The sequence below is a fragment of the Cajanus cajan genome, chromosome 2 (genome assembly GCF_000230855.2).
Source record: "Cajanus cajan strain Asha chromosome 2, NIPB_CcT2T_4, whole genome shotgun sequence".
Lineage (NCBI taxonomy): Eukaryota > Viridiplantae > Streptophyta > Magnoliopsida > Fabales > Fabaceae > Cajanus > Cajanus cajan.
This window is the reverse complement of record NC_138518.1, coordinates 45169353-45186484: the sequence shown is the minus strand read 5'-3', so window position 1 is coordinate 45186484 and position 17132 is coordinate 45169353. Positions and strand designations below refer to the sequence as shown.

General features: G+C 29.0%; 1 pseudogene; it reads left to right on the top strand.

The window, feature by feature from the left end:
• The first annotated feature begins 11013 nt into the window (after nucleotides 1-11013).
• Nucleotides 11014-11445, top strand: LOC109804932 (putative strigolactone esterase DAD2 pseudogene; annotated as a pseudogene).
• The last annotated feature ends 5687 nt before the right edge of the window (nucleotides 11446-17132 follow it).

Below are 17132 nucleotides of genomic sequence, written 5' to 3'. Positions count from 1 at the left end.
CCATCCTCAATAACATAAGTTTGCTTACTTATTTTTTCTCCTCACTTAATAATAATATTAACGATAAAAACAAAAATAATAATAAAAATTATATTCTAAAATAATCTCATATAATTTATTAAAATAATATCACAATATTAAAATTCTCTTTAATACCAGTCTTTTAAATTTTATAATAAAACATATATTATTAATTTAATTGCGAAAATTTAGTGCTAAAATATAAGAGCCTCTTTGAGCATGCCAATTACACATCCTTTGAACCTTACTCCCTCCGTTTTTTATTCTTAGTCGTTTAAGGTTTTGCATGAGACTTAAGGAAATGATTGATATTTTAATTTTCAAAAATATTTATTACTTACTTTCCTATTCTACCCTCTATTTTTTTTTATAGTATTTCATTGGAAACATATTACCCTTTTAAATATAACATTAACTTTTCATAGGTAGTTGGAAAAAAAATAGGTAAATATTAGAAATAAATAGGCACATTGTTCAGTAAACATACATTAATTATCAAGGGTAAAAATGTGAAGAAAAAAAATTAATAAGTCATTAATTTTAGTAAAGTGACAATGAAAAAAAAAATGACTATGAATAGAAAATGGAGGGAGTGTTTAATAGTATTCACTTTTAATAGTTTTCCCATACATATATAATATATTTTTTAATCTGTAGAAAACATTACATTGATAATAATGAAGATGGAAATTAAGTACTCATTTGATATATGATATACATAAATTGCAAGAAGCCACTCAAACACAATACGCATAATTATAAAAATAAAAGTAAAAAAAAATAAAAGAAAACTTGTTTTCCCATGTCTTGACTTGAATTTTTGGAACAGTACTTTTCAAATTAATGTACTTTCTAATTTGGAAGTTTGCTACATATATTCATTTTAAACACCAAACAGCCGGCCGGCTCCTATAAAAATACACAAGTTTTATGCTATCCATTAATTATGTGACTAATCATATTTGAAGTCTCAATTACTACAATTAGATAGTATATAATGCCTTCTCTAGGTCAATGATAGTATATAATGACTGAAAATGCGTGAATCTCTATTCTTTTTGGATTAGTTTTATTGCTTAAATGTTGACTGACCGACAGTATGGCATCTTTGCATGTGTAGTTACATGCTTGTATATTTTTTATACTGCAAAATGTTGTATATAAAACATACTTTAACCAAAAATATATTCTAATAACATTTTCATTGTAAATTTTTCTTTAAGATAAAATAAACTTTTCAGTTAGCAATTATGTCTTGATTATAATACAGTTTGTCGTTATACTGGATGGTTCAAGTTTGTGATATTCTATGTTATCCATTTCACTCTTTAAAACTATCTAGTGTAATAGCATCTTCACAGAAGCAGGGATAAATGCCTCTCCAACTACATCAAAGGGCAATTCTTCTCTTGTTATGAAAATTGTATAAGAACTCTGAAGCTTTAGTAAAAAGCTGATGGTGATATGGTTGTGACTCGTGAGGAATTGAGGTATTATAATGCTAAAGTGATGTCAATGATTTGATTTCACGGTCATGCAAACGCGTAAACCACTTCTTTTTATAAAAAATATTGATTGACCAATAGTATGTATCTTTGTAAATAAGGTGCACATTTTAAATTAGTAGATACCTCAATAGTGCTAATATTTTATTTGCTTATAGGATGAATCAGAGAGAGCAACTTAAGAGAAATGGTAATAATAGTTTATTTATTTCCTTGAATGTGACCATCCAACCACTCTGCATTTCGAATTTTTCATGTATACTTCTTCTGGATTAACCAGGGAAGAAATCCTGTTTCAAACAAACAGATGCATGAATATAGCAAAACTGTTTATCAGGTGACATAAAGAGATTTGGTGGTAATTAAATGGAAATTACAATTCTAGTAATACAGTGAAATGCAGAAAAAAAATTAATAGTTAAATTTACAAAGAGTTAATTATACAGTTTGTGTACATTTATGAATTCCTAAAACTGGACACCTCATACCTCAATCCGTTTGTTTGATGCTTCTTGGTGTATGATTACGGATACCTCAATTATGCAATATTGTGTTTGCTTAATTAGTTTCTAAAAAGTCATATATCAGGGAAGTAGGGAAATCTACAGGTTTGTAAAATCAAGGGAAAACTAAAGAGAAGTAATAGTTCTTGGGAGACAGCTAGGGTGTATTTCATCATTGCTGACCGAAGTGTGTTTGACTGTCATAACTTATTCATGATGTTACTGAGGATTGAATCAATAGATGAAATTTAGCTATAGTTTCCTTTTAAACAATTCTTTATCTATTAATGATATATACCTCAGTTTAAAGTTTCATGATGTCTTGAAATTCATACTTCATTTGTGTAATAAGATTCTAAGATGCGGGGAAGTGAGAAAAAAATTCATATTATTATTATTATTATTGGTTCTGATTTTAAATAAAATCACACTTTCACCAAAAATATATTCTAATAATATTTTCACTGTAACTTTTTCTTTTAAATAAAATAAAATTTTAAGTTAGCAATTATGTCTTGATTATAATACTGTTTATTGCAGGGGTATTCATACAACTATTTTGAAAATTAAATTAAACTAAAATATTAAAAAAAGTGAATTACTTTTTATAAAAGCCAAATTAAACTATATTTTAAGTTAAATTTAAAAAAACTAAACAACTATAAAATGCAGTTTAGTGCACTTTAGTTACAAAGAAAAAACTTATTATAATGACTTTTTCATAAATGTTATATTCAATCTACTCAAGTAATGGTTTTATTATAAATAAGACCAAGTATTTTAAATATTTTTAAAAAATTGTTATCCAATTTAAAAGTTTTTTTAAATTTAAATTTAACAACTATAAAATGTAATTTAGTGCACTTTAGTCACAATTTTTTTTTTATAATAACATTTGCATAATTATTGTATTCAATCTGCACAAATAATGATTTTTTAATTATAAATAAGATTATATATTTTAAATATTTTTAAAGTTTTGTTATCCAATTATACATTAACATAAATAATTAAGATATATATCTTTTGAATAATTATTTAAGCAATGTATTAAAATTAAACTTTTATTTAAAATATATTGACTATAAATCAAATTATTCAACGCTAGAAAGTTATTATTAAAGTTTTAAATTTTTTTTTATATTTTAATTTGCTTTGTTTATGTACCTCTTAAAGAATTTAGTTTATCCAAATGAAACCGGATTGTACACATTTTAGTGTGTTAGTATAAGTTTGAGAATGAGTTAATTTGAAATATTTTTTTATAATGTACTTTAGTTAAATCTATAGTAAAAAAGGAGTTCAGTTAAGTTTAAATTATAGTACAATTCGATCTTTTAGAAATATAGTTTATTAAATTATAAAATAGTTTAGCTGTTTTCCTGAACTATATATTTTATAATTTAGTTAATTTAGATGAACTGTTTCTATAATTCAGTTTAGTTAATAGATAGTTTAGTTTAGATCAATCCTTTTAATACCTTAATGTAGAAGTTATTGTAGGACTCAATGCTTAAAAGTTCTCTAGCAATCTCTCAACAATGTTCTACACACTATAAGAAAAATATAAATTAATTAATGGATAATTTGTGACAGATACAAATCTGTGACATCTTTACTATCCCAACACATATAATGAAAACTTACAAATAATTTTTTCAATTTCGGTAAAAAGGTTCACATGAGAATCTTTAAAATTATTATTCAATAACCACAATAATAAAAATGAAACGCAAGAGTTTACAAATTATTTTCAAAAAAAACATTTACATTTCCAAATCCATATAAAACCTATGTTCTAAAAATCCTATGCCTCGATGTCACAATATCATAGCATGCTTACAATTCAACCGTTGGCATTCTAGATGTCACTCGTAGCTAGATCTTCCTCACCTAAAACATCCACAATTTGTACGATAAGAAAAGAAAACATTCATATGTAAAGCACATACAAACACATAACAATGTAATCTCATTACATAATGAAATATTTACAAGCATTTCTATATATCATAACTCTATCAATCATGCATCATTTTCACTTCATAATTCGCAATCACACCCATTTATCTCAAATCTTGCAATTAACATTATTATTTTCACATTCATAATTCACACAATCTTACAATTAACACTATGTCAAGGCCACGCCACAACTGACATAAGTGATACGGGTTAATTGTCTCACTCATCCCACACCATGTCAGGGTCACGCCCTCCCTATAACATCACTTAACCAGGGGCTGTGCCATCCCTGATCATTGATGTGAGGAACCACAATCACATCACAATCCACACAATCTATTACAATTAACCCTATGCCAGAACTGTCATATTTGACATAAGTGATACGTGTTAACTGTCTTACTCATCCCACACCATGCCCTCCCTGTAGCATCACTTACCCAGGGGCCGTGCCATCCCTAGTCATTAGTGTGAGGAACCACAATCATAATCACATCCATACAACATCTCATCTCATAGCTCAATACCATACACACATCAAATAAGTCCAAAATAATGGGTTTCATACACATCCATCAATTCACATTTAAATCATCAATTTTTATCAAGTAATATAATAACATTCATAAATTAATATAATACTCAACAGAATTACCAATTTAATATAATTTCAACGTAACGGTAAAACCCCCAATTGTTCCAAAACCTAGCTCACAAGAACTTTTCTACAGTTTCGTTCTCCCTCTCAGATTATCATTCTTACAAATTAAATATATATTCTTAATCCTCAACACATACAGAATCTAATGGGATCATCAATTTCTCAAACAGAAATAATCTAATTTTTCCAAAACCTAGCCTGCAGACATTTTTTTATAATTTCGTTCTCTCTCCCCAAGGTGATACACTAGGCCTCACAAACCCCTTCTCTAACAAGTCTTCTATTTGTTTCTTAAGCTCCACTAACTCTACGAATGACATCCTATAAGGTGCAATAGAAATAGGTCATGTTCCTGGTACTAAGTTTATGGAAAACTCTACTTCTCTTGTAGGTGGTAAGCTAGACATATCATCAGAGAAGACATTCGAAAAGTCACAGTCTCAGAATTCAAAGAAGCTAACAACATGTACACTTGGGCATCTTCTCGTAAAGATACCTTAACTTGGTTGGCAGTCAAATAATCCTTACTCACTTTTTCAACAGGCTCACCAAAAACAATAGATTTATCAGCACAATTCAAAAGGACATGATTAGAAGATAACCAGTCCATACCCAGAATAACATCTAGCTGACTTAGAGGAAAAAAATTAAGTCAACCATGAAATCTCTACCATCAATAATCAAAGGACACTTTAAACAGACATCAGAAGTAGATATTGAACCACTAGTTGGTGTCTCTACTATTAATTTAAAAGACAAGGAAGAAACAAGTAATTTTAATTTAGACACACATGCATGTGATATGAAAGAGTGAGTCGCATCAGAATCATACAAAACAATTAGAGGAGTTCCATTGATGAAACACATACCCTGGATTAAGTCTTCGGATTGAGTAGCTTCAGCACCACTCAAGGCAAACACCCTTCCTGTCGCTCTAGGTTTGCTAGCGCTTCCTCCAACATCTGTTGTTTCTTTCCTATTCTGGGGGCATTCACTAGCTTTGTGTCCCTTCGCTTGACATTTGAAGCATATTATAACTCTTTGAGTCCGACACTCAACTGCCCTATGACCTGGCTGCCCACATTTGAAGTAATTGTTGTGTGGAACAGAACCAATACTTCCCCCTCTAGAAGTTTGGCTAGTCATTGGAGCTTGACTCCTTTGTTGCAAAGAACCTTGGTTATTCACTTTAGAATTCGAATCTCCAACAGACTTGGTGTAAGGCTTACCCTTACTAGATGAACCAAACTTATTATTCTTCATGGGACCTCCACTCTTATAATGAGTTACCCTAGCACGACTGTCCTCATCATATACTCGGCACTTGTTAACCAATTCATGATAGTGAGTGATCCCTTGATAATTGAAAACTTGTTTAATCTCAGCTCGAAGACCACTCACAAACTTCACCCATTTTTCCTCTTCATTGCCCACACCATCATACATAAGACAAAATCTAACCAAGTCTTCAAACTTAGTCACATACTCAGCCACAAAATTTTCTCCCTGCTTCAACTCAAGGAATTCTACCTGCTTCTTATGTCTCACATCTCGGGGAAAGTATTTCTCCAAGAATAGTTGCTTGAAATTCTCCCAGTTCACTTGAGTACCTGCAGCTATCATTCTTTGCAAAACACCTTGCCACCAAATGCCAGCCTCTCCGGAAAGCATGAAGGCAGCCAAAGTCACCTTCTGTATCAAAGGACATCCCATAGCTTGGAATATCTTTTCAACTTTAAAAATCCAGTCAGCAACTCCATCAGGATTATAACCCCCACGGAAACTTGGCAGATTATTTCCCTGGAATCTCTCTAACTAATCTATCTCTGGTCGTTGGTTCAAATTACCAAGAGCCTGAGCCATTGCTTGTAGAGCATCAGCGATTGCACGATCGTTCCTACCTCCTGCCATTACTTTTCTGATCTCCAGAAAAGTTAACAATTATACTATAAGTAAACAACAAACTTAATCAATCACTGCACTAACACATCAACAAATTCCACAATCAATTTATTCCATCAATTATCTACCAAACAAGCATAGTAGACTCATAACTCACGGCCGATTGGATCGACCTGCTCTGATACCACTAAATGTGACACCCTTACTACCCCAACACATATAATGAAAACTTACAAATAATTTTTTCAATTTCGGTAAAAGGGTTCACATGAGAATCTTCAAAATTATTATTCAATAACCACAATAATAAAAATAAAATGCAAGAGTTTACAAATTATTTTCAAAAATAACATTTACATTTCCAAATCCATATAAAACCTATGTTTTAAAAATCCTCTGCCCCGACGTCACAATATCAAAGCATCCCCACAATTCAACCGTTGGCATTCTAGATGCCACTCGTAGCTAGATCTTCCTCACCTAAAACATCCACAATTTGTACGGTAAGAAAATAAAACATCCATATGTAAAGCACATACAAACACATAACAATGTAATCTCATTACATAATGAAATATTTACAAGCATTTCTATATATCATAACTCTATCAATCATGTATCATTTTCACTTCATAATTCGCAATCACACCCATTTATCTCAAATCTTGCAATTAACATTATCATTTTCACATTCATAATTCACACAATCTTACAATTAACACTATGCCAAGGCCACACCACAACTGACATAAGTGATACGGGTTAATTGCCTCACTCATCCCACACCATGTCAGGGTCACGCCCTCCCTGTAGCATCACTTAACCAGGGGTCGTGCCATCCCTGGTCATTGATGTGAGGAACCACAATCACATCACAATCCACACAATCTATTACAATTAACCCTATGCCAGGACTGCCATATTTGACATAAGTAATACGTGTTAACTGTCTTACTCATCCCACTCCATGCCAGGGTCACACCCTCCCTGTAGCATCACTTACCCAGGGGCCGTGCCATCCCTAGTCATTAGTGTGAGGAACCACAATCATAATCACATCCATACAACATCTCATCTCATAGCTCAATACCATACACACATCAAATAAGTCCAAAATAATGGGTTTCATACACATCCATCAATTCACATTTAAATCATCAATTTTTATCAAGTAATATAATAACATTCATAAATTAATATAATACTTAACGGAGTTACCAATTTTATATAATTTCAACGTAACGGTAAAACCCCCAATTGTCCCAAAACCTAGCTCACAAGAACTTTTCTACAGTTTCGTTCTCCCTCTCAGATTATCATTCTTACAAATTAAATATATATTCTTAATCCTCAACACATACAGAATCTAATGGGATCATCAATTTCTCAAACAGAAATAATCCAATTTTTCCAAAACCTAGCCTACAGGCAATTTTCTATAATTTCGTTCTCTCTCCCAAATCATCATTCTAAACATATATTCATAATCCTCAATACATACAGAATCTAGTGGTATCATTAATTCCTCAAATAGAAATAATTATAAAATTACTCATAATCCTACGAGCTTCCTCTTCTACCCAATTCCCTCATGTAACTTTGCATACAAATAATCCCTTTTTCCCCCGTACCTGGATATGTAGAAGCTGAACAGGATCTGGTTGGTCTCCCTCGTTGGGTTCCCCACGGTCTAAAGCAGAAAGGAGAGAGAAAAGAAGAGAGAGCAGAAGAAAAGAAATCAGAAAATGAGAGGTGTGCTTTTTGGGAGTGGCAGAGAGCTCAATTTATAGGCCTCAGACTTCGCCAGAACGGCCCGTTCCAAATTTAGAATGGCCCGTTCTGGAACCTAAAATCATGGGTAAAAATCACACCCAGAATGGCCCGTTCCCAAACCAGAACGGCCCGTTTTGGTGTGCATTTATTTCTCACAACTGCCATAGCCCGTTTTAAGCCCGTTCCCACTTCGAGTTTAATGCAATTTTTAATAGTCTGGAACGATCCGTTCCAACTTGAGAACGGCCCATTCTGGGCTATTAACTCACATACAATTTGGTAATTTGGAACGGCCCGTTCCAATTCCGGAACAGCCTGTTCTGAACTACTAAATCATCCTTATACTTTTATGAAATTACAAAAACCCTCAATTAAAATAAATAAAAAATGAAATAAAAACTGGGGTGTTACAAAATCTATAAAACAAAATTGTATTTTCAACAAAAAAAAATTCGTAGGAAAAATTATATTACCGATGGATACAAATCTGTTGAAAAATTTATATTTCCAATAGATAATTTTTGACGAATACAAATCTAGCGAAAAATTTATATTTCTAACGGATATATCCGTCGGTAATTTCTAAGAGATACAAATCTGTCGGAAATTTATGTTTCCAATGAAAAAGAATTCGTAGAAAAAGTTATATTATCGATGAAATATTTTTGATGAATTTATATTTGTCAAAAATGTAAGAATTTTTGACGAAAAAGTTTTGACAGATGCTTAAGTCAAAATTTTTCGATAGAATGTTTTTAACAGATAATGGTTTGTCAAAAATTTGATCTGTCAAAAATATTTAATAATCTATCAAAAATTGCATTCATTAGAAATGTTTAATATTTTGTTCGATAACAATAAAAATGATTAAAATTGACAATCATATATTAAAAGAATCAATAAAATTTTAAATATCTATATATATATATATAGAGAGAGAGAGAGAGAGAGAGAGAGAGAGAGAGAGGAGGAGGAGGAGGAATCAAATAACTCACAAAGTAACTCTTGAAAAAATTACTCTGTTTAATAACTCATGGTATATGTTAAATTTCATTGTTCTAATTGTTAAATTAAAAGTTATTAAATTTTACCAATAACTAATATAGAAAAAATTGATTAGTTTTGGAATAAATTATTTACAAACAATATAGTTGAAAAATTAATTATTTTAAATTATTTAACTAGAATCTTATTGACAATTTACTATATGATCTTTGATATTTTTGTATAACTAATATCTAATTTTAAATTTGATATGAAAATATTATGATATAATTAGATAAGATTTTAAATTAGTATTTTTATTAATGGTTGATAATGAAAAAAAAATAAGAATAAATACATTTTTTTAATTTTATATCTTAGATTTAAGATAAATAAATATATTAAGTTAATTGATAATTTATTTAAAATTGTTAAAATTTAATTTATAAGTATGTAATAAATAATATTTATAATTTTATAAATTATATTATCATTATAAATTATAAAAATAATATTTTAAAACATATAAATTATTATTTAAACTTTTAAATTTATAATAAATAATTTAAATTGTATCATAATATTAATTTTAAATAGAAATAAGAAGATTGTTAATTATAAAAGTAAGTATATATATAAATAAAGATTAATTAAATATAATATAATTATTATTGGTAATATACTTATTATATTTTTATAACAGTCAAGATACACCGGAATGAGAGGGATCTAGAGATAGTACAAGTATGAGATTGTATAGTTGAGGATCACTTAAATGAATTAATTTGTACTTCTTATACTAACAACATGCATATACTTTTCCGTAACTTATCTTATCAAAACTCCACAATTAAACGTGCTTAACTTAGAGTAATATAGGCATGAATGATCTTCTGAGAAGTTTTCCAAAAATTGTGCGAGTAAGAACAAAGCACGCTGTAAAGTGAGGTGTCGTGAAATGGAACTCTTGAGAGACCAAATATGAGGGTCTTATATTTATTTAGAAGGCAGTGTTTACATTGTTACGACACCAGTGCAGTGGAATTTGGAACTTGTGTATTGCAGAACTCTTGACTTACAACTATATATCTCCTTTGGATTGATAACTAACAAGTTGTCTTACTTCTGCATCTTCTTGACATCAGCTTCACCCCGGAATGAATGTGGTAATTCTTTCAACTATTCATTTTCTATCCCACAGTATGGACAGAAAAAATTAATAGAACTATGTATTATGTAAATATACTGCCTCATAAAGGTAGAAACTCAAATTAATTAATAGGGTTTAGGGTTTATTTCATTTGTCAGATATTTTTGTTCCTACTTTTAATTGAATAAATGTTACTTTATTTTCTATTTTAAAAAATTGTGTAAAAATAATTGAAATTTATTTTCAAAAGACAACATTTCCTCGAACCACCCCATTAAGATTTTTTTACTAATTTAATTTGTTTAAAATGACAAAGTCAAACTACTATCATTTTAGTTTTAGTTTTTAAATTTAACGATAGCTGCACAATAACTAATTAAACGGCACTTGACAGACGAGTTTCTAACAATTCCAATCTCTTGTATTTAATTATTTACTTTTCAGCCATTTCTTAAGGAAAGGACTATAAATTAAGATCAGACAGCACCAAAAATGCTATATCTCATTCTTCTTCTTTTCTTTCCTTCTTATTAAACTATATTTACAAGCATGGTGACACCACAAAAGAGCCTATCAGCAACTTTAAATGCTAGAATCATAGGCTCAGGCAATGAAACCATAGTTTTGTGTCATGTTTTTGGAGCAGACCAATCCATATGGGACAAAATCATTCCTCTTTTAGCTAAAAATTACAGTTTAGTTCTCTTTGATTGGCCCTTTTCTGGGACTGTGATAGATAAGAACCTCTATGACCATGCCAAGTACACATCCTTTGAACCTTATGTTGATGACTTAATCACCATCATAGGTGAGATGGACCTCAAATGTGTCACTTTTGTAGGACATTCCATGTCTGCTATGATCGGTTGCATTGCCTCCACCACCAAAAAACCTGAGCTTTTTAAAAGGCTCATATTCTTGTTACCACTTTCCCAAGGTGACTTCTATACTTCTATACTTCTATTACGTGTCATTTTGTAATCTTTTCCTTATTCTACTATATTTCTATAAAAACTAAAAGTCATAAAATCTAAAAGTTTTACTCTCTGCAATATCACTCCTCATCCTCCTCTCTCTTTTCGTGTTTGAGTTTTTCACTCTCCATATTGACATCAATCCCGTCATTGTCGTCGGCTCTCTATCTCTTCTTCCCTTCTTTTTTTTTTTCGTCATTTATAATTTCTCTATTTATAATATAAAAATTGAGCTACACTCATCGACACATCACTTTAAAATGAATCTTATGTGCTGTCATGTCAACGAAAAAGCTTGTGTGTCATTTTGTAATATTTTCCTTATTCTACTATATCTCTATCTATAGAAACTAAAAGTCATAAAACCTAAAAGTCTCACTCTCTATAATATCACTCCTCCTCCTTCTCCTCTCTCTCTCTTTTCATGTTTGAGTTTCTCACTCTTCACAATGACATCAATCTTGTCAATGTCATCAGCTCTCTCTACCTCCTCCTCCCTTTTTCTCTTTTTTTTTTCCTTTTCGTTTATGAGTTTCTCACTCTCCACAATGAAGTCAATCCTTTCAATATTGTCTTTCTCTGCCCCTTCCTTTCACAACTACTTCTTCCTTCTCAAGGATTGCAACGCCTCCATTCTCCTCCACTGCCTTCACCTCCATTGACATCAACCTCTTCCCTCTCGAGCTCACCTGTCTCAACATTGTCTCTTGCATCAACATCCTCTTCATTGTCATTCACAACCTCCTCCCCGTATTGAAATCATATTTGTAGATACTACAATCTTGTCTATATTAAAAAGAGGTATTGTTTGACCTTCATTATAAGTTCTCTAACATATGGCTAGAAGAAACAATTTTCACACAACTTGAATGTATCACTGTAATAAATGTATGAAATTTCATTTTGTAATATTAAGAATTACATTCTTTATCACAAATTTATATTGCGATTCCATTAAATCAAGGAATAAAGAAATTTTATATTCGTAGATAGAATGATAATTGATTCAGATTTTTATTACCTATTTTGATAGCAACACATTTGTTACATTCTCTATAATTATTTGTTTCACTAGTTTAGAATATACATTCTACGTCGGTTATTTTTGGGGTTTTACGTCGGAAAAACCTCTGATGTAGAAGCAGGAGACGTAAATTTACATCGGTTGTAAAAACCAACATAAATTTACGTCGGACATGCCAAGTCCGACGTAAAAAGTTGTAAAAAAATTAAAAAAATTAAAAAAAAAAAAGAAAGAAAAACGACTACAAGCAGAACGGGCCATTCTGGTTGGAGAACGACCCGTTGTCCAAGCAGAACGACCCGTTTTGCGTGGAGAACGGCCCGTTCTGCAATTCGGACTTGGCTTTTCTTCTAATTTTTCCTCTGGCTTCTTTTCTCTATTCTCCTCAGGCTTGCTTCAGCCACTGGTTATTCCTACTCAAAATATAAAAAGGAACACACATAATAAGTACAAAATACACATTTAGTATAACACCATCAGAAAGAAAAAAAGTTTCACTAGGAAATCACAATGTCAACAAGAAGGAAGGAAGGAAGCAAGAAAAAAAGTTTCACTGGTTGTTCTCTTCTCTGTTCTTCTGTTTTGCTTCCTCACCCATTTGCCATATGAATGGAGACTGAAATGTCAAAAAAATTTTGAAATCTCCAAATTAATCTCCAAAGAAGGAAGGATGGATCGAAGGAGTAGGAGGCGGAGGGATTTACACAACGCGCGGGAGAAGGAAATTTTTGAAATCTCCAAATCTCCAGCTAGTGTAAAGCTTATTTTAAGGGGCGGAGATGTGGATTATTTACGTCATACACAATGCATAGCCGACGTAGATGTTAAAATTTACGTTGGACACTAGGAGGTCCGTCGTAAATAATTTAACTAAAATTACGAACCATGCCACCGCATTTTTATTACGTCGGGTGTTTGTATGTCCGAGTAAAATGGTGTCGTAGTATCCTAATTTTCTACTAGTGTTTCTTTTTTCAATGTCTCTCCATTTGGTGTAGGTTGGTTATTTGTTACATTTTTACATTTGTTACAATTTTTCTTTAATTTAAACATGCAACTACAAGAAAATGACAATTTTGCGACGGTTATATGGCCTACATTGTGACGGTTAGAACTGCCACAAAGACAACATTGCGACAGTTTGGGAACCATCGCAGAATTGTCCGTCACAAGGCAATTTTGCGACAGTTATCAGAACCGTTGCACAAACCGTTGCAAAATTGGAATCGCGACCCCTGAAGCTCCCGACGCACTAACTGCCTCTATATTAACATTGCGACCCTTTCATCAACTGTCGCACCAATTGTCTCTAAATTAATATTACGACCCTTTTTTTACCCGTCGAAAATTATAATTTTTTTAATTTTAATAAATTTATTAATGTAACAATCCTCGTATTTGGCCTCTCAAGGGTTCTATTTCACGATATGTCACTGTTTAGCGTGTTTTATCCTTACTTGTGCAATTTCTGGAAAATTTCCCAGAAGGTCACCCATCCTTGTACTACTCCAGGTCAAGCACGCTTAACTGTGAAGTTCTGATGAGTAAGCTACCAAAATGTATATGTATGTTGTCAGTATAAATTAATTTAAATCATCCTCAAATATACAATCTCATATTTGTACTATAATAATAATATATAATAATTTTATATTACAAATAATAATAATAATAATAATAATAATATATTTAGTTATTCTTTATTTATATGTATTTACTTTTATAATTAACATCTACTTATTTCTATTTAAAATTATAATTTAAATTATTTAATTTTATAATTTATAATGATAATATAATTTATAAAATTATAAATATTTATTTATTACATACTTATAAAATAAATTTTAATATTTTAAATAAACTATTAATTAATTTAATATATTTATTTACCTTAAATCAAACATATAAAATTTAAAAAAATGTATTTATCCTTAATTTATTTTCTAATTATCAACTATTAATAAAATACTAACTTAAAATCTTATCTAATTATATATAATATTCTCATATCAAATTTAAAACTAGATATTAGTTATACAAAAATATTAAGATCATATAGTAAATTGTCAATAAGATTTTAGTTAAATAATTTAAAATAATTAATGACTCAATTATATTGTTAATTAGTAAATAATTTATTCCAAAACTAATTAATTTTTTTATATTAATTATTAGTAAAATTTAATAACTTTTAAATTAACAACTAATTAGATCGATGAAATTCAACACACATCATGGGTTATTGAGCGGAATAACTTTACCAAGAGTTATTTTGTAAGTTATCTTAAATCAAACATATAAAATTCAAAAAATATATTTATCCTTTTTTTTTTAATTATCAACCATTAATAAAATACTAACTTAAAATCTTATCTAATTATATCATAATATTTTCATATCAAATTTAAAACCAGTTCTTACATTTTCGACAAATATAAATTTTTCTGAAATATTCCATCAATAATATAGCTTTTCCTACAAAAATTTTCTCATCGAAAATATAAATTTTTCGACAGATTTAATTTTGTTTTATAAGAAATCATCTTCAATTAAAATAACATTTTGTATATATGATTTAAGAGTAAAAGATTTTCAATTTAACAATTGAATTTACAAAATTCACATTTAATATAAATTTATTGAGCGGTGTAACACTTAGTAAAATTTACACCAATGTAATTAGAATCCCCCTCATATATATATATATATATATATATATATATATATATATATTAAATGTGACTTTTACTAAATATTACACCGCTCAATAATTTTATATTAAATGTGAATTTGGTAAATCCAACTGTTAGATTGAAAGTTCATATCTCTCATAGATTATATATACAAAACTTTATATTAATCCAAGATGATTTGATACTTCATTTTTATAAAACAAAATTGATGTAACATATTCATTTCAAAATACACTAAAATATAAACACTTTGATTACCTTCCAGTTGTTGTTCAATTTTAACAAAATTTGATATACACTTATAAAGTGATATGAATTTTTAATTTAACGGTTAGATTTACAAAATTCACATTTAATATAAAGTTATTGAGCGGCATAATACCTAGTAAAAGTTACACCGGTATAATTATAACCCCTATATTATATATATATATATATATGTGTGTGTGTATATATATATATATATATACAGGGACGGGTGCACGTTTGGAATAGTGGGCACTTGGCCCCACTACTATTTGACATATACATAATTTTTTATCTAAAAAAATAATATATTTTAAAAAATAAAAATTGTATTCTAATAAAATAAAAATATAGATTAAGAAAAAATGTTTATTTATTTGATATCTGTCAAATTTTTGAAAGAAATTAATTCTCATGTAATAAAAATTTTCTTAATAATGAATTAATTTTTTAAAACAGTTTAATTATAATATATATATGTATACATATATATATATATATATATATATATATATATATATATGTGTGTGTGTGTGTGTGTGTGTGTGTGTATGTGTGTGTGTGTCTTAATATTCACATATATAATGTGATATATTAAAATAAATAGTTTTTTGATAAAATAAAATTTGTACCATGCATGTCTATCTTTTGTATTTTTTATTTATTGTATACGTTGATTGAAAAAATCAAAATAGTAAAATTGTATATATTGATTAAAAAAATAAAAATAAGAAAAATCAGAAGATTTATGTTCCATTTAGAATTGTTATTATAAGATATATTTTAAAATAAATTATCATCTAAAAATATATATTAGATATTAAAAATATATTTATATAATAAATAAATTAAACTGGATTTTTATAAAATTTAACATATTTATTTTTAATTTTTAATAGTGTTAAAAAGATGGACATTAAAATAAAATTTATAAAATTTAACATTGTAAATTATTCAATAATATGTGATCTGATAACTCAAAAATTAAGTTATAAAATGATAATTATATTTATTTATTTACTCTAACACATCTTACATATAAGATAAATTCATAAGTTTGTTGAAAGTTAAATTTATATTCTGGTCATGATTTTGAAATTATATAAAGAAAAAAAAATCATGTACCTTATGTTAAAGGAAGTATATATAAAATTGTCAATAAAATATAAGTTCACTAAGATAATATACATAATACTTCAAAAAAAAACTTTTAAATTCTAATAAAAAAATTCTCTTGTAGATTGCGATGGTTTATAGTAAACCGTCGCAATGTTGGAAAGTTTGCGACGATTTATGACTAACTATCGCAATGTTAAAAAAAATTTGCAACGATTTATGATTAACTGTCGTAATGTTAAACAAATTTTGTAACGGTTTACGATAAACAGTCGCAATGTCGACCAATTTTGCGATGGTTTATGATAAACCATCGCAATGTTGAACAATTTTGCGACGATTTTGAAAAACTGTCGTATGAAGGATCGCAATATCAAAGCGACGACGGTTTCTAGATAACCGTCGCAATTTGTCCGTCGCAATTTATCATTTTTCTTATAGTGATGATAATTAACCATTTCATTTTAGTACCAAAATTAATATAAAATTATTTAGTAAATCACAATTTATATATCTCAAGCAATTAGTTAATTTTTATTTACCAAATTAAGTATAATATTTATTATTTTTAAAAATTTTTATTGAGTTAATTTTTCAATAACCAAGTTATTA